Source organism: Eptesicus fuscus, chromosome 5, assembly GCF_027574615.1.
Source record: "Eptesicus fuscus isolate TK198812 chromosome 5, DD_ASM_mEF_20220401, whole genome shotgun sequence".
NCBI classification, from domain to species: Eukaryota; Metazoa; Chordata; class Mammalia; order Chiroptera; family Vespertilionidae; genus Eptesicus; species Eptesicus fuscus.
In genome coordinates, this window is record NC_072477.1 from 34,099,116 (window position 1) to 34,122,205 (window position 23,090).

A 23,090-nucleotide genomic window follows, 5' to 3' on the forward strand; every position below is an offset into this window, starting at 1 on the left:
GCCCACGAATTTCGTGCACCGGGCCTTTAGTCATTAGATAAACACTGTATGGAAGTGAGAGAGAGGACACATAGATCCGACATCCAGGGCTTTGTCAGATAATCATCTGAGATGCAATGGTCAGGAGATCTGAGTTCTAACTCTGATTCTGTCAACACACTAAATTTATCAGTAGGCAAATAATTCATTGTTTCAATTGTGCCAGGTCTAAAAAGGAAGCATCCTGACTTCTGATTCAAAATAGAATCAACTTAGACAGTGAATGCTACATTCCTTTAAAAACCAATGGAGACACAACAAAATTGTCACAGAACTGGTGAGCTAACCTCTCCATTTTACAGGTGAGGAATTTGAAACCCAAAAGATTGTTGGCCAAAGTCACACAAGTAGATAGCTGACTAAAGAATTAGCACTGCTGCCTTAGCTGGTTTGTCTCAGTGGCTAGAGAGTCAACCTGCAGGCTGAAAGGTCCCAGGTTCGATTCCGGTGAAGGGCACATGCCCGGGTTGCTGGCTCAATCCCCAGTAGGGGATGTGCAGGAGGCAGCTGATCCATGAGTCTCTCTCATCATTGATGTTTCTATCTCTCTCTCCCCCTCCCCCTTCCTCTTTGAAATCAATAAAAATATATTTTAAAAATTAGCACTGCCTGCTGGAGAGTTTTCTACAACTTGAGTCATAACATGTAGTTTGAAAGTTTGACTTAATTACTATTAGTTCTCCTTGGGATACTTCATAATATAAGGGCTTTTTGGTTTGATGCTATAAAAGATACTTCAAAAAAGTTCATGCCTCTCAACTAGATGATTGTACTAAATAAATTATAGCATTATTGCTATAAAATAAACCTATACTTTGTCACTTTTAAGCTTAGGTATTAAAAATGTTTCTTCAATAGAAAACAAGATAACTTATACATTTGAGTTGCTCAGTAAATACAAACCAAATAATAGTTGCCAATCTCAGTAGAAAATTAATGATATCCTACAAAATGTCAAAGTTTGACCTACTTAGGAGCAGCCACTTTAAAAAGTTAAACCTAAATAAAGAACATTTCAAAATGTGAATTGATTGGTCATAGTCAACCTAAAACTTGTATAATAAGAATTAACAAAGGATGGGAGAATCAGAAAATAACAGAGCAGTTTTTTATATTTGTCTGATTCCTTACTTAGAAAGGCATTTGGTACTTCCCCACCCCCCCACCCCCTCAAATCAATGCATGGCTTTTATTGCATCTTTAAAATATCACAAACAAATCTGAGGAATCATCTGCCATCTTGCTGGACAACTTAGATCTTATTGGTTATCCTGCTGAACTAACTGTTCCTTTTTTTAGAAACATAGATAGCATCCAAAATTTTTCTGATATCCTTGTTTTTAACTGTTTTGGCTTACTGAATCAAAGCAGCTAAATTTGATACAAGTTCAATGTTGTTTCTTTCAGGAATTAACTCATCTTTCTGGGCTTGAGATACTGAACAAGCCATGCCTGACTGACCTCATCCGAACCCTGCAGATATATTGTTCGCCCAGGAAATTTCTGACTTCAACAAAGGAACCATTCTCCAGAATAACGACGCTGATGAGGAAGTGAGCTCACACAGACCTCATCTTGAGGGAAGCCCGATGTAACACACTTTGATCACGTTGTGTACATGACTGCAGAGTGCAAACAGTCCCTTTCTATTTCCCCACCATTTGTCAACCAGAGCCTCTTTTTCTTTCCAAGGAGATTGAGTTCTACATCAATGTGATTGAAGTCCCTCTGCAGGTGCCTCTAGGGCCCTTCACAATAACTGTGCGTCTGTTGACATTTTCTAGAATGTCTGATTGCTGAGAACAGTCTTCACCCTCGAAGTAGATGTGGCAAAAAGAGGGCATTTGGTACTCTTGGAAATTCTGCTCTGTCAGTCTGGAGTAAGGACCAAGATCCTAAGGAGAAGGTCACACTTTTGCACTCTCCTCCCGGAAACATCAATTCACGTCTTCCTAGCCCGGAAGAATAAGTATTTCAGGCGATCGGTTAGTTCCCAAGCGCCATTCAAGTCACAAGTGGTTTGCCTCATAAAATTGACTGAGGGAGCCCTCACTGGTTTGGCTCAGTGAATAGAGCGTCAGCCTGCGGACTGAAGGGTCCCAGGTATGAATCTGGTCAAGGGCACATGCCTGGGCTGTTGGCTCGATCCCCAGGTATGGGGCATGTAGGAGGCAGCTGATCAATGATTCTCTCTCATCATTGATATTCTTATCTCTCCCTTTCACTTCTCTGAAATCAATAAAAATGTATTTTAAATAATAAAAATAAGTAAATAAATAAATATGGTACTATCCTAACAACCTATACATCCTTGGGTCAAACCACATCTCCCAATAAATGCACAGGGACTGCCTGCCAACACTCGCCTTAAAGAAAGCTCCACAGGATGTGTTGTGCATTTTGTTTGTTACTCTTTGAACGAAGACAGACAGCCGCTGCACATCAAAGGAGATCCAAAAAAGAAAAAAAAAAGGAACAGAACCATGGTAACATTGACTAAGCGGTCTTTTCTAAAATGTGCTGGAAAACACTGCATTATGTTCTATTATTAGGTTACCATAATCATGAACCTTTTTTATTTTCTGTCTAAATGAGAACAAACCTAAAGCATTTAAGGTACGTGCAAACCCATTTCCGTCACAATATTGACTTATGTTAATGACACGAAGGCAACTGGGCCATGAGGAGTACAGCATTTTTCTAACATTGGGTGCAGTACAGGCAATGCTTTAAATATTTTAGCTAAGCATCTGAGTATCTGTTTTACAATACATTTCTAAAGAAGAAGAACTGGGTATAACATTTCTTTTATCACATAAACCATTCTAATATAAACTTCTGTCTCCCTCCTCATAATATTTGGATTATTTCATTGTTCTACCTCCTATTTTTCCAAACATTTTCAGTCCAACGGAAAAACTACATATCATCTCCCTGTTCTATCTGCCTAGAGAAATGCCTTCTCTGCAGCAATCTCATTATCAGCAGAAAAGCCACATATAGTAGGAAAACCACTGAGGCAGACTCCACAAAATGCAAACTGGCCATAAAATGACAGGAGCTGGCCTAAGGTTTCCCTCCAGATAATGAGGAAAGGGCTTGTTAAGATAATTAAATTTGCAAATCTGCAGCCAGAAACCCTTAATCACAGAGAAATATTTTGGTAATTTTAAATGTGCCCAGAGGTCTCATAAGTTTCCTTCTAATGGATTCCATGATTGTTTACTGCATTTATGAAAAGTTTTGATAGCTTCATATTTGCAGTGCTAATTAATTTATTTTATGATCTGTTCAAAACATTGAGATTTAAACAGATAAACGGGTAAATAGGCCACTTGAGAAAGAAAGGAAAAGTACAAATAGCATAGAGAGAAAAAAAGATTTAACAAAATTTTTAAATGCAAATTAAAATACAATGTGATAGCACTTGTCAGTTGCTCAATCACAGATAATTGTAAGGTAATTCTCAGCATAGACATGGGTAAAATGAAAGATGCTTTAACACCCTAATTCAGTGTCAACTGGCAAAACCTTTCTTAAGGGCAATTTGGCAGTACTTACAAAAAGCTTTCAAATTATATACCTTTTGACCTATTAATTTCATTTCTAAGAATGTATCCTAATGCTATTTTTTCCTCCCAAACAAAATTTAAAATAATCTTCTATTTTCTTTCAATGGCAGTCATACAAAATTCTTCTCTTAAAACAATATTAAGTGTTATACTTTTAAAAATATAATATTCCAACAGTGAAGATTTAAACTATAAATCACGTTCTTTGAGGACAAAGGGCATATCTTTGGAGTGCCTACATTATGAAATTACTAGCAAAGCCCTATTACAAAAAAGCAATTATTTCACAATGTTCACAATTTTTAAAATATGGCTATTTTCCAAGACTCAAAACTGAAACACCTTCTTCCTTAACAATTTTTCCCCATTTTATGGAGCTAAAACCTGATTTAACAAAAACACTTAGGCCAAAGAACTAAACAAATCCAAGTGTTACTTAATAAATCTACACTGAGTGGCCAGATTATTATGATCTCTGAACGCATAATAATAATAATCTAGCCACTCAGTGTGTGTGTGTGTGTGTGTGTGTATTAGAGGCCCGGTGCATGAATTCGTGCATGGGTGGGGTCCGACCAGCCTGGCCAGAGGGAGGGGACATGGGCGGTTGGCCGGCCTGCCTGCTGGTCGAACTCCTGGTCGAGGGGACAATTTGCATATTAGCCTTTTATTATATAGGATATACACTGAGTGGCCAGATTATTATGCGTTGAGATCATAATAATCTGGCCACTCCGTGTATATGTTGTGTATTTTCTGTAAGATTTTAAATGGCACTAATTCGTACACTGTAAGTACATAACACTTAGATTGCTCTCAGTACAGTTGTGAAAAACCCAACATACTTGCTCTACTCCCAAATGTTTTTCCAATTATCTATACACAAATAGATTTAATAAATTTTACCTATACATTCTATTTTCCAAAGAAGCTTTTCTATCTCTAGTGATCAGATAGGTCCATAGTATTAATTATTTTCATCTTAACTAATTTACAGGAAACAGAGAGAGAGATTTGTACCATGAAGTCCAGTCTCTAAGACAACCCTATAAGACAAATAGGGTTATCTTCATAAGTAATTTGCAAGGAAAAATCCTGCATGGATTTAGAGAGACTTAAGGGACATATCAAATACTGTAACGTATGAAACTTATTGAAATCCTGAGTTGAATACACTTTTGAAAAAGTAAAGGGTAAATTTGAAAACTGATGAGATGTTCAGTAAGTTTAAAGAAATAATATAAAAATTATTATAGGTCTGATAGTGGTATTTTAGTTATGTTTTTAAAGAGAGTCCTGATTATTTTGGACATAAATACAAAAATGTTTACAGAGAAAATCATGAGGTCTCTGGAATATACTTTAAAATAATCCCAGAGTTGATGGAGAGTAGTTGGTGGTAGAAATGAAAGATTAGTCATGAACTGATAACTGGTGAAGCTGTGAGTAGACGGAGGATTCTCACACTGGCTATACTAGTAATTCTTACTACTATGTTGGAAATTTCCAAGAATAAAACTTTTTTAAAAATCTTCATATTCACTCTACTTAAAACAAAAAAAGTAGGGATGAAAAGCAGTTAAGTCTGATGGGAGTCATTTGAGGAATACCTGAGTGGATCCTGAAGCACGTTTGTGAGGTATCTTTCTTTTTTGGATTTTCGATGTTCATCTTAATAATCACCAAAGTCTACCTGGCATAATTCCTGTTATCTGGTATCATAGGCTGAACTTTGAATAGTACCTGTGAATATGATAAGATATCACTCCCCTGGTTATGTTATTATATAGTCAAAGGGAGATTACCTGGGTTGGCCTGATCCAAGCCATTGCCCCAGCTGATTGCAGAGAAGAAAGTCAAAGAAGTGTGTTCCAGCTAGTCTGGAAGAAAGCAAACATCCATATATGAACTGCCAATTATGGACCACATGGCATGGAATGTGGGTGGCCTCTAGGAGCTACTAGTAAAAGCAGTCCCCGGCCAACAGGTAGCAGTCCTCAGTCCTAATGCCACAAGGAAATAAATTCTGCTAACATCAGCCCCTGCGCCCCAGATGAAAACTGCAGCCTTGGCTGAAGCTTGAGTTTTAGCCTGGTGAGACCCTGAGCAGAGAACCTAGCCGAGCATGCCCAGACTTCTGACCCGGTGAAGTTTTAAGCCACTACATTTGTGGCAATTCATTACTCAACAATAAAACTAATATGACTGGATAAGCATCTTATACCTGAATAGAATCACAGTACCTCAAAGTCTACCTACCACCTCTTCATACAAGTTTATGATCCGCTGGCATCAAATGAGTCCCTAAACATCCAGCAATTTAATTTTTTATACGGTGTTTCTCAAAGGATCATGAATCCAAATCTGAGAAACCTTGAGCTACATAATACCTTGTAAGTGAAATATTTCTTTTCTAACACACATAGTTAGCTTTACAGGCAAGATTACATACTTGAGTGCTTTTTACGGTGTAAAGGCTCATACAGCAGGAAAATCCTGCAAAATATCAAATGGAACAAGTTTAAAACAAAGTGTAACTAAACCAAATGTATCACCTAAACCTTAGCTCATCATCACAGCAGGTATAAAACAGTGCAAAGCTTTCTATCCTTTAATACCTACCCTAGCTCACAATTAAGAAGAATAAGAGCCAAAACCGGTTTGGCTCAGTGGATAGAGCGTCGGCCTTCGGATTCAAGGGTCCCAGGTTCGATTCCGGTCAAGGGCATGTACCTTAGTTGCGAGCACATCCCCAGTAGGGGGTGTGCAAGAGGCAGCTGATCGATGTTTCTCTCTCATCGATGTTTCTAACTCTCTATCCCTCTCTCTTCCTCTCTGTAAAAAATCAATAAAATATATTTTTTTAAAAAAAAAGAAGAAGAATAAGAAAATTATAAGCCAGATTCTACTACAAAAATTTCTTTATAAGTTTCCCATGTCTAAAGTGGTCCATAAATTTGAAAGAATTATCACAACCATTATTATGTCCATGATATACAACTATTTATTTAGAGGAAAAAATTGAGATATACATGAGGTAAAGAAATGGAAAAGTAAGTCATAGATATTATCCCTAAGGTCTAAAATTATGTTTTTAAAGTTTAACTCAGTCTGACTCCTTTTTTAAAATAACAGCTTTATTGAGACATAATTCACATACCATAAAATTCATTCATTTAAAATGTAGAGTTTAGTGGGTCTTAGTATAGTAGTCCAACCCCCTTCCCTTATTTTCAGTTTTGCTTTCTGTGGTTTCAGTTATTGGCAGTCAACCATGGTCTGAAAATATTAAATTTCCCCAACCACTGACATCATCTGCTCCTGACATTCAACCATCAGCATGGCTCAGATGATCCAGGATTACCCAAATTAGATGATCCTCCTTCTGACAGATCCTCAGAAAGTGGCTACATCACAATGCGTAATCGTTCACCTTACTACATTCTATCAGTAGGCATTTTATCATCTTCTATCATCACAAGGTGAGTACAGTATAATAAAATATATTGAGAGAGAGCCCATATTCACATAACTTTTATTACAGTATATTTTTATAATTATTCTATTTTATTATTGTTGTTGTTAATTTCTTACTGTGCCAAATTTATAAGTTAAACATTATCATAGGTATGCATGTATAGGAAAAAACATTGTATATTTAGGGTTTGGTACTATCCATGGTTTCAGGCATCCTCTGGGGGACTTGAAACATATCCCCTGTGGATAAGGGGGGACAAATGTATATCCACACACCATGTAACCATTACCACAAATTTTAGAACATTTTCATTACCCTATTGCCATGAACCAATTCCAGCATGTCATAGTTACAAGAGTTTCATCAAAAGGTTGATGAAGCTTTGGGGCTCAACAAGGGCTGAGCCACTTATGTAATCATCTGTTGGAAGGGCTAAAAAGCATCTCCCCCAAACCTGAATAGGATCTCAGGGCATCTCAATCTACATGTTATTGCCTCCTGTTGGCCAAACACCTGAACAGCTGTAGGCTATTCCCCAATCTGACAATGCTTCTGTGAACCCTACCCTTTGAAGTGTATTATCTCCACCTTGCCTTAGGACAATTTGTGTTAATAAAAAGCACTGGGTCCTGAGTCAAGGGGAAGTCTTTAGCTCCTTTAGCTGAAGCTCCTCTGACCCTCAATGCCTTTCAAAACTACCATATTTTCCAGCGTATAAGACAACTGGGCATATAGAAGATTTTCCTGGGTTAAAAAGTCGTCTTATACGCCGGAAAATACGGTATCTTTCGTCCTTGGAATTCTTATTGAATCTATGCATCAGCTCCTTTCTCCAGATTGCTGAAAACCCTTCGTAATGCTGGGACAAGAACCCTGGCATTACCCTATGAAGAAACCCTGTGTTCTGTCTTTTAATCTGTCATTCTTTCTTTATGCCATGCCATGCTAACACATCTTTCTCTAGCACTAGAAAACACTGGCCATCTGAGACTCAAAATCAGCATTTATGAAAGAAAGAAACAGAGGGTAAAAGATTTGATCTACTGTATAACAAATATTGGAAAAACTGTGATTTGGGATTGTAGAGTATTGCTTCCTATTACTAATGCTGTGACCATCCCTTTGAAAAACACAAACATGATCCAAATAAGCAAAACATGAAACTACTTGCCAGTGAAAGCAATGAATCTTTCATTGGGGATACTCTTCAATGAAATTTGTTTGTTTCAGAAGCTAATGACAGAGGATGATCTGAGCTTTATTTAAGTAAAACAAGAGTTCTATATTCCAAAGAAAAAAATCTGGGATTTTAAAACAGCATTCCGAAATGTTTACACCCAACATTTAAACATTTTTTAACATGCTAAAATTAATGAATCATGTTTTAAAATGTTGCTCTATGAGATAGTCCATAAAATGCCCAGTATAATATTTTCCCCTAAAACTTAGTCCCTTGCCTCTGCTATACTTGACAGAAATCTGGATCTGAAATTCTAAGCAAAATCTGAGTGAAAGGAGCCATTTTATTCATTTTCCACCTTTGGTAGTTATAACTCTTGGACTCTGTAGTTCTCCACGGTGGCACATGGCATAGGCTAAAGGACACTTACAGGAAACAAATCTACCTCATGTTTATGAAACCAGAGAGAAAAGTCTGGTCGGAAATTCCCTGAGTTAAACTTAGCTTTGAAATGTTTAGGTCCTTCCTATGATGTAGATTTTTCTAGAATAGAAGCTGATACTAAACTACTCTCCCACCTACTTTACCTCTATGGCACTCAAGGTGTTGGCCATTTGTGATAGGATGTTTTCTGCTTCCTTATCTTTTAAACAATAGGTTAATATGCAAATTGAATCCTCTCATAGAAGCATCTTGAAAAGTAGATAACTTCCACAAGTTTTTCAGTAAAGCATGCCAAAAAAATAACATAGCTTCAAGATTATTAGAAGCATTCAGTTCCACATATCAGATGTAAAGAGTAAAAGAGTAATCCTTTTCACAAATTCAAAATTCTAGAAAAGTAAAAAAACAAAAATACCCCACACATTCAAGCCAAAAAGGATGCAAAAATTTTAAAAACAAAAAATTTAACCAGCCAGCCATCTGGGCCCAGCATACATTCCCAAATGCAAGATCATTTGCACTTCGCACTAGTTTTCAGTCCTAGTTAAGTATCAGAATTACCTGGGGAGCTTGAAGCCCAAACCCCAGATCTCACTGAATCCAAACCCCTAGGCATCTCTTTCTAAAATCTGCCAAAATTCTGATGTACATTTGAGATGCAGAACCAACACACAGCCTTCGGGAAGAGGCACAGATCCCTTCCGAAGTCCCACCTCGGCCTCTAATAAGGCACTCTGGTTTACCTTTTAACTCAAACTGTGCTTCCCCAAGCATTATCTTTGCATTAGTTGCTCAAGAACTGAGATTGGGTTGGTTAATTGAAACTTCACAACATTCTCCCTTTGTACACTAAAAATCTTATCAACGTTTTTCTGAGAGCAAGGCAAGTTTGAGTGTTGCCAAAGCCCAAGTTTTAAAGAGATTCTTGTTTAAGGGTGAGAAAAAAAATGGAATGTCACTCTATTAATCCTTTTCAGAGTTCTTCCCACGCTGCTGATTTAAGGCTCTTTTTTCTTTTTTTTAAGCATTTGGCCTTTGGCAATAATGACAGAGATGACCTTTTCCTTATCCAAAGCTTCATCTTCCTTACCCACAGATAACATTACTGATCTACCAACACAGGCCATGGGCTTCAAAGTTGTTTACCCACTAGCTCTGGTGGGTTTGCCCTGACCCAGCATCAGTGTCTCACAGTCCCCTGTTGTGACCAAGGACATGTCCTTAAAATGTGGCTGGCCTCCCAGGCAGTGGTCATGGAAGAATGGAGAAGTGACCCCAAAGGGCCTAATCCACTGACCTTTACTTTGCTCTAACCAACTGCCCAAATAAATAAAAACAGCAGGGTAGCTCGGTTTCCCAGATGAATTCCAATTTATCTCTAAATATCCAAGCTTGGTCCAATGTTTAAAGTTCTCAGACCATTCCAAATCTGTCAACTGGTTCTCACTGAGGCTGATTTTGCCCCCAGGGGACATTGGGCAATGTCTAAAGACATTTTTGGTTGTTACAAATGGGGGAAAAGTTGCTATTGGCATTTAGTGGGTAGGGGCCAAAGATGCTGCTAAACATATTACAATGCACAACACAGCCCCATACAACAAAGAATTATCCAGTCTAAAATGCCAATAGGGCTGGGGTTGAGAGATCCTGGATTGGGTCATTTGCCAACCTACTGCTGGATAAATGTTTGAAGAGATTCTCATCACAATTTAATGCAGTTTAAAATAGGGATCACAAACTCAAATGCCTTCAAGGGCTAACGAGCTAAAGAAATATCACATAAATAAAGTGGCTGTGTATGAGCCACTGGGGTGGGGTGAGGTCTGCGACAAACCAGAGTGAAAATATTCACTAAAATCATTCCATTTTAAGAATAACACTGTGCTGGCCAAACAAAACATGACATCTGGCTACATCCATCCTGGGTACCACTGATGGTCAAACTGTGGTTTAAAGAGAATTATCAATTTAAACAGAGCTAGATGATCACTCAAAGACACTGTCTAGCCTCATCACATGGACCTTTCTGAGAGTCAGCACTGGAGGAGGTAACTAGAAGCTATTCAATTAAGGAAAACAGACTATAGATCCAGTCTTGAGGGTTCAGCTCCAGCCAAGAACAGGGTCTCAGGTACATTGTGCTAAGAGCAGGGGCCAACTGATCTCCATTCTAGGGAAACCCAGTGGGTAGTACGCTAATGTTACACAATGCCACATAAGTGAGGTCATTTTAAGATGGTACCTTTCTCACAAAATTTTCAAATTTTCACCGTGTTCCACAGATGAAGAAAGAGGCCCAGAATGTTTAAAATTGCCAATATTGCCCTGGCAGGTTTGGCATAGTGGATAAAAGTTGGCTCAGTGGATAGAGTGTTGGCCTGTGGACTGAAGGGTCCCAGATTCGATTCCGGTTAAGGGACATGCCCAGGTTGCAGGCTCGAGGCAGCCGATCAATGATTCTCTCTCATCACTGATGTTTCTATCTCTGTCTCCCTTCCTCTCTGAAATCAATAATAATATTTTAAAAAATAATAAAAGTGCCGAGTACCCAAATCTGAATCTAAAATCAACTGGTTTCTTTTTCCTCTGTGCAATTGCAAAGCAGCAACCAAAGGTGAAGGGATTTCATTCAAGGTGTCAAGCATTCCTGACTAAAAACAATCTACCAACACAAATAAGTTATATGTTAAATTTAAACCTACTTAGTATCCTCCTCTTTCCTCATCAGAAAAGTCATTAACACATTTGCCTCAAGTCAGTGTTTTACATCTCTTTCCATATAACAGAAAAATTCAAAGCTGGTTAAATATCCCCAGCCCTCCTTTCAGATCAGGCGGTAGGAGGAAAGCCAAGTCAGCAGGAACTCAAGAAGGAAGCGCCATCTGAATATCCCCACGTGTATGCATGCTTCTGCTGGAGGAATTCCTGGCCTGAAGAGACAGTATAAACAAAGGCAATCCAGAGGGAAACAAATGATAAGATAAGTGAAACCCAGTAACTCCCTCTGTCCTCCCTTCCACGTACTTCCTCCAACTTGTTCCATCAGAAAAACAATCTGAGCGCTGGAGAATTAAAATGTAAACCTTCCCCTCTCTGCTGCCACAAGCTCCCCATCCTAAGTTAGGAGGTTCAGGGGAAAGATGTGTTTCTTCATAATGTCAGAGACCGTGGCTCCCCTTATATGGAAACTGGCAGCCTGGGGACAGCGGCTCCCTCTGCCCACAGGAAGACTAAGAGAGCCGACTGGCAGCAGTTCCATGGTCCTCCACACTCAAATTACAATCCAAGGAGTGTAGTAGGAAAAGGTGGAGTATGGAAGAAAGGAAGCCTCAGTCATAACCTCAAAAGAAACTGGGTCAAACAAAAAAGAACATATTTTTAAACCAATCTCTTAGCAGAGATTGTCGTAGGCAAGGCAGTTTCTTGCCACAGTTCCTGGGACTTCTGTAGTTGGAAGTGTCACCTACTCACAGAACATCAAGCCCCAAATGGGACATAGAGGTTTTCCAGTGCAATCCAATCTCTATTCCTAATGTTTAAAACACAAAAATATAATGACAGGCTATTCATTTAACTTTCTGAAAACACGATGCAATCTCAGCCATCAGCTTCCACTCCAGCACAATTCATCCCACACTCTGAATTACCATTGAGTGCTGAGCAACGGGAGGTAGGGAAGGTAGGGAGGGGTATGGTGGAGAGGGGTGGGCACACCTCTAATGCAATCACAATTGCCACACACAAACAGAATAAGAAACAAACAAATGTTATTATTGTTTCTTTGGCCATCATCATTTACATCAAATAACAACTACTATTATAGGGTAACTGTACTAGTAAATGCATTTAAACAAAACCCTAAATAATTTACCTGGGATAGCACCATAGGACATTTTCTGTATCCACAATTTTACCAACTATCAAGAGTAAAATAGTGCAAAAAGGTCCTTCAAATGGTTAAATTTGTTCATTTCATTTTCTTTAACTTTTTACAATAAGTTTTGTAATAAGTTGTCAGGATTTAGGAGGGAGCCAAGTCTAACCTTGTCACAGAACTGCAGGTCCTAAATTAAGTTGTGTTTAGACATGTCACTACTTGGTTTTACCAAATCTCTATGAAACATACAAATTTATGCCTAGACACATATGAACAACCTGACTCACTCGGTGAATGATGGTGACCAATACCCCTCCCTCTTCTAAGGTGCATATCTGCAGAAGCTTTATGAAAGAACTAGAGGCCCAGTGCACGAAATTCATGCACGGGTGTGTGTGTCCCTCAGCCCAGCATGTACCCTCTCCAATCTGGGACCCCTCGAGGGATGTCTCACTGCCCGTTTAGGCCCGATCCAACCAGGGCCCCCACCCGTGCACCAGGCCTCTATCCTATCAAATCCTATCTAATAAAAGAATAATATGCAAATTGACTGTCACTCCAACACACAAGATGGCTGCCCCCATGTGGTCAAAGATGGCTGCCCCCATGTGGACACAAGATGGCCACCACAAGATGGCCAGCAGGGGAGGGCAGTTGGGACATCCTACCAGGATCGGGCCTAAATTGGCAGTGGGACATCCCTCTCACAATCCAGGACTGCTGGCTCCCAACTGCTCACCTGCCTGCCTTCCTGATTGCCCCTAACTGCTTCTGCCTGCCAGCCTGATCACCCCCTAACCACTCCCCTGACAACCTGTTTGCCCCTAACTGCCCTCCCCTGCAGGCCTGGTCACCCCTAACTGCCCTCCCCTGCAGGCCTGGTCACCCCTAACTGCCCTCCCCTGCAGGCCTGGTCACCCCTAATTGCCCTCCCCTGCAGGCCTGGTCCCCCCCCCAACTGCTCCCCCCTGCAGGCCTGGGTCCCCCCCAACTGCCCTTCCCTGCTGGCCCGGTCGCCCCCAACTTCCCTCCTCTGCCGGCCTGGCCCCTCCCAACTGCCCTCCCCTGCTGGCCATCTTGTGGTGGCCATCTTGTGTCCACATGGGGGCAGGATCTTTGACCACATGGGGGCAGCCATATTGTGTGTTGGAGTGATGGTCAATTTGCATATTATTCTTTTATTAGATAGGATAGTGAAGCCCACAAGTGGCACTGAAACACACTAATGACTTCAGTCACACCCCCAAGAAATGGAAAAGCAAGGCTTATGGGACTTTGACAGTTTTAGGAAATGTCCCCTAGTCCTGACTCAGTCATGATACCTGTCAGAGCATATAGTTCCTTGGCAAACTGCCAGCAAAGTCTTGCCTGTAACTCATGGGGTCTGAAAAAATTAAGACCCCTACACACATCAGTTCAGTTTATAACATGGCACCATCTTTTGCCCCTAGTGGTAATGGCTATGCACTGATATATCCAGTGTACTATCTACTCTCCTCTGTAGCCAAGAGCATGATGAGTTAAAAAAAAAAAAAAAAAAAAAAAAAGTTGACTAGGATTACAGGTGCAGTTTGTGGCTCCAAAACAAGTCAAACTAACCCATGCCCTTGACCTGGTTTGTACGTCACTAACAAACTGAGCATAGCCAACAAGCCAGAATATTAGAACCCATCTCAAAAACAAAAGTTGGACATCTGAATTGCCCACACAATGGCCAATGCTCAGATGTGGGCTATCTACTTTTGGAAGTCTAAATTCAGAAAGTCCATCAGATGGGCAACATTTGTCAAACTCACAGATTTTTTTTTTAGAAATGGAAAGGACAAAGACCCATTTAATAGGTGACCCTAATTGTGTACCTGGGAGAAACACAAGTAACCTTCAACTCTAATTCTGGTGCAATATATAGAACAGAATGAGCTCAGGTTGTTACTAAAGGTGAATGACATACTTAGAAAGTGTAACAAGATGAATGAAAAAATAAAAAGTTTCTGAAACCAATGTCTGGTGAATGAATATTATGTTTGAGTAGCCTAAATGACTAACAAATCTTTTGTTTTTATTGTCCTTCCCTTGCAATATGCTGTTAGGGCATAATTTTCCTATTATTTCCCTGAATGACACAGTTCATGTTTTAGTAAATTATCTTCATTAATTATTGTCAAAGTGGCACAATATTCAGTTTTAAGCCAAAAGGAAAAGATCTATTGTAAGTCAGGAAATCGCACCAACTACACTGGAACTTGAACTTGCTTCCCTAGTTTTCCACACTAAATTCACAATAGTGACTGTGAATTAAAAGAATTGCAATTGTTTTTTGGCACCAAATCTGTTCCACTGTAAAAATAAATAAAAGTCTTTCTTCTAAGGTGGAAAAAAACAGTTTAATATCTAAGAATACCCAATATTGGGTTACATGTTTGACTACTGCTAGAGTTTTCATTATTTTCTTTTCAAAAAAGCTTTTACAATGTACATTAAAAGACAACAGGGAAGAGGGACGCTAAGAAGTTATGGAAGTCTTAACTCTCCAGGCAGGCTCTGTGGGCCAGTTCTGGATAAGGGATTCAGATAAGGGATTCAGCCTACTGAGAGGTTATCTCAGTTAATAAAGAGGGACTAGACTGGGAAGGCTCCAAATAGATTTGAAATATAAGAGCATTTCCTTTTTAAAATAATTTGCCTATCATTCACATAGCAAACAGAAAGGAGTTCAAAAGTTTTATCACTCAAATAAACAAATGCACCATTTTTAATTTCATGCAACATTTCCAGAAAAATCAGACTATAAGATACCGTTAAGTATCTTACCCTCAATCAACCCAGCATTTATTGACCTAGCACTACCAGTATGTTAGAATTAAGAGATGTAAAGGATGTTGTGGTTCCCCCAACTGGATTGAGAGAAAAGAATATAATATGTAGGAAAACTAAAAGCAAGATAAAAGTGTAGGATGTAAAGAACTAGACTGCCTGGTCTAGTTCTGGGTCCCTAACCTGATCTGCTACTTATGCCAGTTGTGACTTGAGCTAGGCAATTCCTTAACTTCTTCATGCCTCAGTTGCCTCACCTGTAAAATGGTGATAATAGTACCTACTTCACAGAGTAGTTGTGAGGAACCAATGGTTAAGCTCGTGCCAAGTATTAGGAAGAGCTTGGCACAAGGTAAGCACCTTATATACCTGGACTCTTAGTTACACATTAGCTGTAAATGTTAAGTTGTGTGGTCAGGCTACGGGCTCTGGGAAGAAAGGAGCAGAGGTGGGTGGCGAAAGCTGAAGGACAGTCAGGGAAGGCTTCCTGGAAGCTGTGGCACTCCAGCTAGATCTGAAAGCACAGATAGAATTTAGACACTCAGAAGAGTGCACATTCCAGGTGAGGGAAGCCATTACTGCAGATGTTCAGACAGAGGAAAAACCAGGCGTGCTTAATTATCAGTAAGGAAAATAAGCTCATCAGAATTGCTGAGGATGAATTTGGTAACAGTTTCATGGGGGGAAGGGAGTTCTGTATGCTTGTTGCTGTGCTCCTAGGATTTCCCATTTAAATCGTTTTTAGACATGTGTACTATGCAAACTCTGAAATGCTCAGTTCTCTGTTCCTGGAACAGTGGAAAGGATGCCAGAAAATAAAAAGGTAAACACTTTTTTTTTTTTTTTTTTTTTTGCTGCAGAAATAGTCTGCTAGAGTGGAATGTAGGTCACCAAAATCAACTTGCATCTCATCATTTGTTTCTCTTTCAGTGGGGGTACTAAGTGGAGGCTTGGAGGAATCTGGGGTTGGGGGACAAAGATAATCTTCAATTCTAATCTCTATCAGCAGCTCTCGGCCGCTCTAAACACAATCCACATAAAAAGGCAATACACTACCTAGCCGGTTAGCTCAGTGATTAGAGCGTCACACACACTGAAGGGCTGAAGATTCAATTCGGGTCAAGGGCATGTACCTGGGTTGCAGGCTCCATCCCCAGCACCAGTGGGGGGAGTTCAGGAGGCAACCAATCAATGTGCCTCTTTCACATCATGATTCTGCCTCTCCCCCTCCCTTCCACTCTCTCTAAAAAAAAAAAAAAAAAAAAAAAAAAATCAACGGAAAAAATATCCTGGGGTGAGGAGCAACAAAAAAACAAACAAACAACAACAACAACAAAAGACAGTACACCTGCTAAATGACTGCAACTTCAAGAAAAGGGTAAAGGAGGCCAAATGTATTGTGATGGAAGATGATTTGACTTCGGGTAGACAATGCAATATACAGGTCATGTATCATAGAAATATACACTTGAAACCTATATGGCCCCATTGACCAGTGTCACCTCAATAAATTTAAATAAACAAACAAACTAATTAATTGAGACGTATCCTCAACCCCGGCCTATCCCACCCCACCCTGCCAACATACAGAAACTGCCCTCCTTACCTACTTCTTTTTTTTTTTTTACATGCAATAAACATTAATATTTCAAGAAAAACTATTTTAAGTATAATAATGTTACATGCAATAATCCAATCTCTATGCGGTCTCCACTTTCGGTCCTCGGGTGTCAGGGTTCTCTCCTGCGAGTTTTCTGTTGATTATTCAGAAAGTTTTTCTCATGTCTTTCTTTTTATTATTATGTCATATATGGCAAAACACCAGGCATAATCATATTCATTTTCTGAAGCCATCCTTACCTATTTCTTAAATGTTACTTGTGCTATCAGTTCCCTCTAAATTGAGTTCTTGGGAAAACCACTAAGAACTGATGCTATGAGTGTTTTAAATATATATTTATTTAGAAGTTCTCCTTCAATACCAAGTTTGAAATTGCAATGTCTAAATAAGTGACAGTAGTCCACATTCCTTATTTAAAGAAAAATCGCAAACAAAATAGAATTTTCGTTTTGCCTGGTGCCCCCTCTAGAGATTAAACAAGGTGGCTAACATAACTTGACAAAACTGCTTTGTTTCCTGCAATATAAGGGAGAGACTTTAACACTTAGAAATGCCCAGAGCATGATATGAAGCTAGGAGGGCCCCAGGGAAGTTACAAGCTCTTGTGATTATTTCCTGAACCAAGCACCTAAGGTTCTCAGTGGTACCTTTTTTGTTGGAAAAGCTTGTTTCCCCTGATCCAATAGCTGTAACTTTTTAAGGGATTTCACAGAAGAACTCAAGATTCTCAAGCCAAAGCCACTCTTTATACCATCCCCCAAATATTTACAAAATAAAACACTCTCAATCTTAAGTATATTTTGTTGGTAAACACTTTATTTGTTCTGACGACTATACTAGCAACAACAAAAGCAGCCTTTTAAACAAAGTAGCTCAAATAAAACCACACACAGATACAACACACACATTCTTAACACCCAGAGCGTGTCCACAAAGCAGGAAAGCCAGGATTCAAATTCCTTGGCACCTACTCACTGAGCTCCTGTAGGCACCACCCAAGGACATGACCCACCACACCCTCTTCACTATCACACCTCCTCACTAATTTATACTTCTGAAAGCCCACAGAACCTGACTTACCAGATGGTAACAGAATGTTACAAATATTGGACAAATGGCTCCCACCCTATTCCTCTATCAGGTCAGCCAGCTGATCCTGTTTATGGAACAACTCCATCCCAGATGAGAGCGCTATTGTCTAGCTTTTCTACCCAAATGGTGCCGCAGGAGCCATTGATGGCCTGGCAAAAGCCTCTAGTTATCTTTGTCTTGGTCGCTCTCCCTGTTCTCCTGTCATACACCTCCCGAGAAAGTTATCTGGGCCAACGATAATACAATGAAGAGAAATCTAAAAATGTCTGGTCTGGAGTAATAAGAATTGTATTAAGAATTATAGGGGACCCTGGCCAGGTAGCTCAGTTGGTTAGAGCATCATCCCAATACACCAAGATTTTGGGATCAATCCCCAGTCAGGGCACATACAAGAAGCAACCAATGAATGAGTAACTAGGTGGAACAACAAAATCAATGTTCCTCTCTCTCTCTAAAAATCAATAAGTTAAAAAAAAAATTAGGGGGGGGGGGGGCCTCTGTGGGTGAATGTATTCCAAAAGCAAATAATCGCAAAATATGTATATTTCAAACACATGAAAACCACATGCTACACAGGAATTATGGCTTATGCCGAGATGCAACTGCTTGACAGAAAGCTATGAGGAATATTACAGTTGATGACAGAACTATGAGTGGAAAGGATACAGATATTGGATCTCTACTCATGGCTCAACTACTTAATATTGATTCTGCAAATATTTATTAAGTACCTACGTGGACAAGCACTGATTTAAATGCTGGAGAGACAGGGATAGACAAGACACAGACCCTGCTCTCAAAGGCCTTAGAAGAGAGAGGAAAATACCCATACCTTGGAACTGGTGTCAGAATTATAGAGAGGCAGAAAGTAAACAGATAATTAAAAGAAATTTTTGTTTCAGTCAATGATAATCTAGGGCAAAAATAAAGAGTGATAACTGATCCCATTTCCCCATGAGAAAGGATCTACATACTTAAAAGGAGTTGATGAGTGTCAATCACCTAGCACATAGCATCCCCAAGCATTCACCTGCACACAAATGCACATGCATAGACTCTCACAGATACACACTCCCCACTCCCCACCCCCTTGACAGCAATATTGGGATAATACACCTTGGTATAAAATGAAAGCAGAAGGGAAAAAAAATATTTGTGTAATCAATTACACTTAATGAAATCAAGTTGCAAATAACTGCATTCAAAAAAGGCAAAACCTAAACAATTAATTTGAACATAAAAGAACAAATAGAAGTCAAGATACTTAACAGTATTAGAAATAATATAAATAGTGCCCTAGCAGGTTTGGCTCAGTGGATAGAGCATTGGCCTGTGGACCAAAGGTTCCAGAGTTTGATTCTGCTCAAGGGCACGTACCTTGGTTGCAGGCTCCTCCCTGACCCAAGCCCTGGTTGGGGTTTGTGCAGGAGGCAACCAATCAATGTTTCTCTCACATCAATGTTTCTCTCTGTCTTTCCCTCTCTCTTCCCCTCTCCCTAAAAATATCAATGGAAAAATATATCCTTGTGTGAGAATTAACAAAAAATAAATAAAACAATATAAATAGTAAAATAGCTGCCTTGCACACTTTGAAGGCTTGCCATGTATAGCCAGGTTATTTTGCCATCCAAGTGACACTTAGTAGGTAGAGATATTAACCCAAATGCCACAGTAGTAGAAGCTTGGATTAAACATTCATCTCCATATTTCTTTAAGAAAAATAAAAGACAATGACCAAGTCCTTAGACTCACAGGATTTTATACCTAGAATCAACTTTAAGAAACCTTCTGTACCCTTCTCTGAGGTCCCCAGAGTGGGTAGCCAGTAATGACAGAGCCAGGTAGGGCCCAGGGCAGGCTTCCTAGATCCCAAGCCAGCATGCTTCACTCTCAAGTGCCTGCATCCTCTAGGCAGGCTTTTAGATTTTATCAGAACCACAAGGGATGGCAGTGACTTCCAGAATTCCATTTCAGTTAACACTTTTCCATAAAAGCTTCCAGTTAGTTGCACCTAGGTCAAACTGAGGACCTTTACTGGTGGCCAGAGAGCTCCCACATTGGGAAGGCTACCTCCAACGCTGTAATTCACGGTACTAGGAAAAAGAAGTAGCTAGCCTGAAAGGGGGAAGATCTTTCCATTGAAATTTTCAGAATTTGCCTCAGGAAAAAGGCTCCAAACAATTATTTCTGGGGAGGGCAGTGGAGAGGAGAGGAATGGGCAATCTGAGAGGGAAAGTGGCTAAGAACTGTGTCCAAGCTATTTACACGAAAATGGAGAGAGCCCAGGGCTGTGAAACGGGTGAAGAGGAGAGAGCAGCTGGGCCCAGGGCGAGCATTTGACCACACTCACTGGCCACTCCCTCCCAGCTGCCCGCAGAGCCACATCGAATTGAAACAGCAGTGAGAGCAGTTAAGATTCCGACAGCAGGAGTCGCCATGGCAACGGGATTCATCTTGCAGACAAACTCCGCTTCAATTCACTAGGTCCTTCTGGAGCCTCAAGAAACTACCAGCTTCGCGATAGTACAACGGTCACGGGTGGCATTTGCTCTTGATGTCCACCTGGGAGTGATGGGGGGCCAAAGGGGCGGGGTTGGGGAGACTGGGACGTGGGTATCTATTCCCGGGCCCAGAACTCCCAACCTCAGGCTGTGAGCAGCTTGAGAACAGAGCCATTAGCAGGGTTTGATCAACGAGAGAGGAAAGGGAAGAATTAAGGGTGCTAGGAACCGCAAAGGAAATCCAGGGGATGTTATAGGGTTCTCGGGCCTCGCGCACGCCTTCAATCAGAAGGCAAGCGGATCACCAGTAGTAGAATTTTCGGCACCGGTTGGGAAAAGCCGATTACCGAGCCCTCCTCCCCCCCAGAGAGCCTTATCATTTGATTATTCGACACACACACACACACACCCCCAATGTTTTGCCACCTCCCACCCAGGGCTCCGGGCAGACGCTTCACCCCAGTTCAGGTGCTCTTTGTGGAGGGAGCAATCAGTGCAGAGGGGCACCGAGATGCGCCCTCCTCGGAGGACCGGGGGGCGGGAGCGCTCCGCGGCGCCCGGAACCGAGTCCGCAGGCGGCAGCCTCCCCTCGCCGCTGTCCGCCAACACCCCTCGCCAACACCGCAGCGCGGGTTTCCCCTCCTCTCTTTTGAAACCTTTAGCTTTCGACTTTGCCTGAATCACAGTTATCCATCCCTTTCACAGAAGTGAAGGTGCCAGGGGTGGCGGGGGCTCCGCTCGGAGTCCCTCCTTCCCTGTCGCCACCTCCCATTCCACCTCAGGATTCTCCCTCTAGGAGCCTCCCGGCCAGCAGCGCCCGACAGCGGCAGTGCCCGCAGCCAAGGCCACGACCCCCGGAACCCCAGCGTCCACCCCTCCCCCCAGGTGACTGCAGGAAGACGGCTGTACCTGGTACCCTGCCGGCTCTCTAGGCATCCGAGCGCCTCTGAAAGAAAGGAGGGAGGGACCCTCATCTTCTGGGGCGCCTTCCTCTGGGCTCGCCTCTTTTTGCGCCGTGCTTGCAGCCATTTTCCCAAATCCAGCTTGGCAGCCGGGAGCTATCTAGGTCCTGTTCCCACCCAGACCCAACCTGAAGGACGGGTTTAATATTTACCTACTGGTCCGGGAGCTCGGGGGAGGCAGCCGGAGGGTGAGCCGCGAAGCCAGCGCCCGACCCGAAGAAGGGCGCCCACCCCCACGCCACCGCGCAGTGCCACTTAATGAATGAATGCGGCGGGCGAGGCGGCACGTCCCCCCTTACCTGAGCAGCCCCTGCATGCTGGAAAGGCGGCTCTGCGCTCCGGGTACAATGGGATCCGGTTAAACAGTTTCCTTCACAGCCGCTCGTAGGTTACCAACTCGCAGGTGACATCACTCTCTCCTCCGCTGATAGGATACAATGTGGCGCCCACTGCGCATGGACTTCCCTTTCGGCCCCATTACCTCCTGGGAGTTGTAGTCCAAATCTCCCAAGAAGTACCTAGGTAGCTATGCTACCTGGGGTTAGCAGAACTACACTTCCCGACGCATTCCTCGGCCTCTCTGTCTCCGCCCCCTAGTTCCGCCCCCAGAGGGGCCCGCCCCCTCCCCGCCCCCTCCCCGCCCTCCAGCCCTGCAGTGGTAGCGGTGGTCCTGCAGGAGCTAAATTGCGGACAGCACGGGCGGGGGGCATCCTGCGGTCGTGCTCTTTGACTTGACCTCCACTGGGCCGGTGGGAGCTCTGAGGGCCCCAAAGGCTCCGGGCTAGTGCGCTATCGGCCAGGCAGCTCGGACCAACCCTGCCCAGCTGGAAACAGAAGATTAAGTCTTTCACTGCCTTTTCTTCGCGCAGCAACTAATTAATAGAACGCATGGGTTTCTGGGTTAAATGCAGTCCTGGAATTCCCCCACGTCCCCGAGGATGAGGCGAAGCCCACCCCGAAGGAGAGAAAAAAATCCCCGCGTGCCCCCACTTGGTACAATTTATCTTTCTGTCTTCTCTTTCCTTCTCCCATTTAACGGAGTTCGCGGGGAACAGCTTAGTTGGCTGAGCTGACAGAATAACGGAGGTTGTCACTAATAAAAATGCAGTGTAATAGACAAGACAGTCGCCGCAACCCTCCCTCGGGGAGCCTGCTGCTGCTGCTGCTGCAGAGATAATGCTATCGCGCAGCCATGCTTTTGTTCTTCCCTGCAGCAGACTTCCCGCTCTGGTGGCTTTCAACTCCCAGGAAGACATCTTTTTCTAAAAGTTTTAATAAATGACATATAAGCGTACACACTTACTTTTAAATCATTAACACTGTACCCCCATTTTCCATACTTTTAGCTTCAAATATTTTTAAATGATCTAAAGCAAACAACATGCTGTTCAAGAATTGCCCTGATCTTAATATACCTAAATGTTAAAGGTGTGTATCAGAATTCTGAACCTTCAGGGAGATATTATTTTTAATATGTAAAATATTTCCGTGGCATTTTTCATTCAATGAA

The 23,090-nt window shown here is 41.6% G+C and overlaps 1 protein-coding gene across 1 annotated transcript in view; it reads right to left on the minus strand.

The window, feature by feature from the left end:
• Positions 1 to 22,019, minus strand: part of DAAM1 (dishevelled associated activator of morphogenesis 1) — a 160,875-nt gene extending 138,856 nt beyond the window's left edge. Inside the window, exon 1 of the mRNA XM_028141646.2 lies at positions 21,880 to 22,019. The gene's annotated coding sequence lies outside the window, so the exon portion shown is untranslated. The remainder of the gene's footprint in view (positions 1 to 21,879) is intronic.
• Positions 22,020 to 23,090: the final 1,071 nt, after the last annotated feature.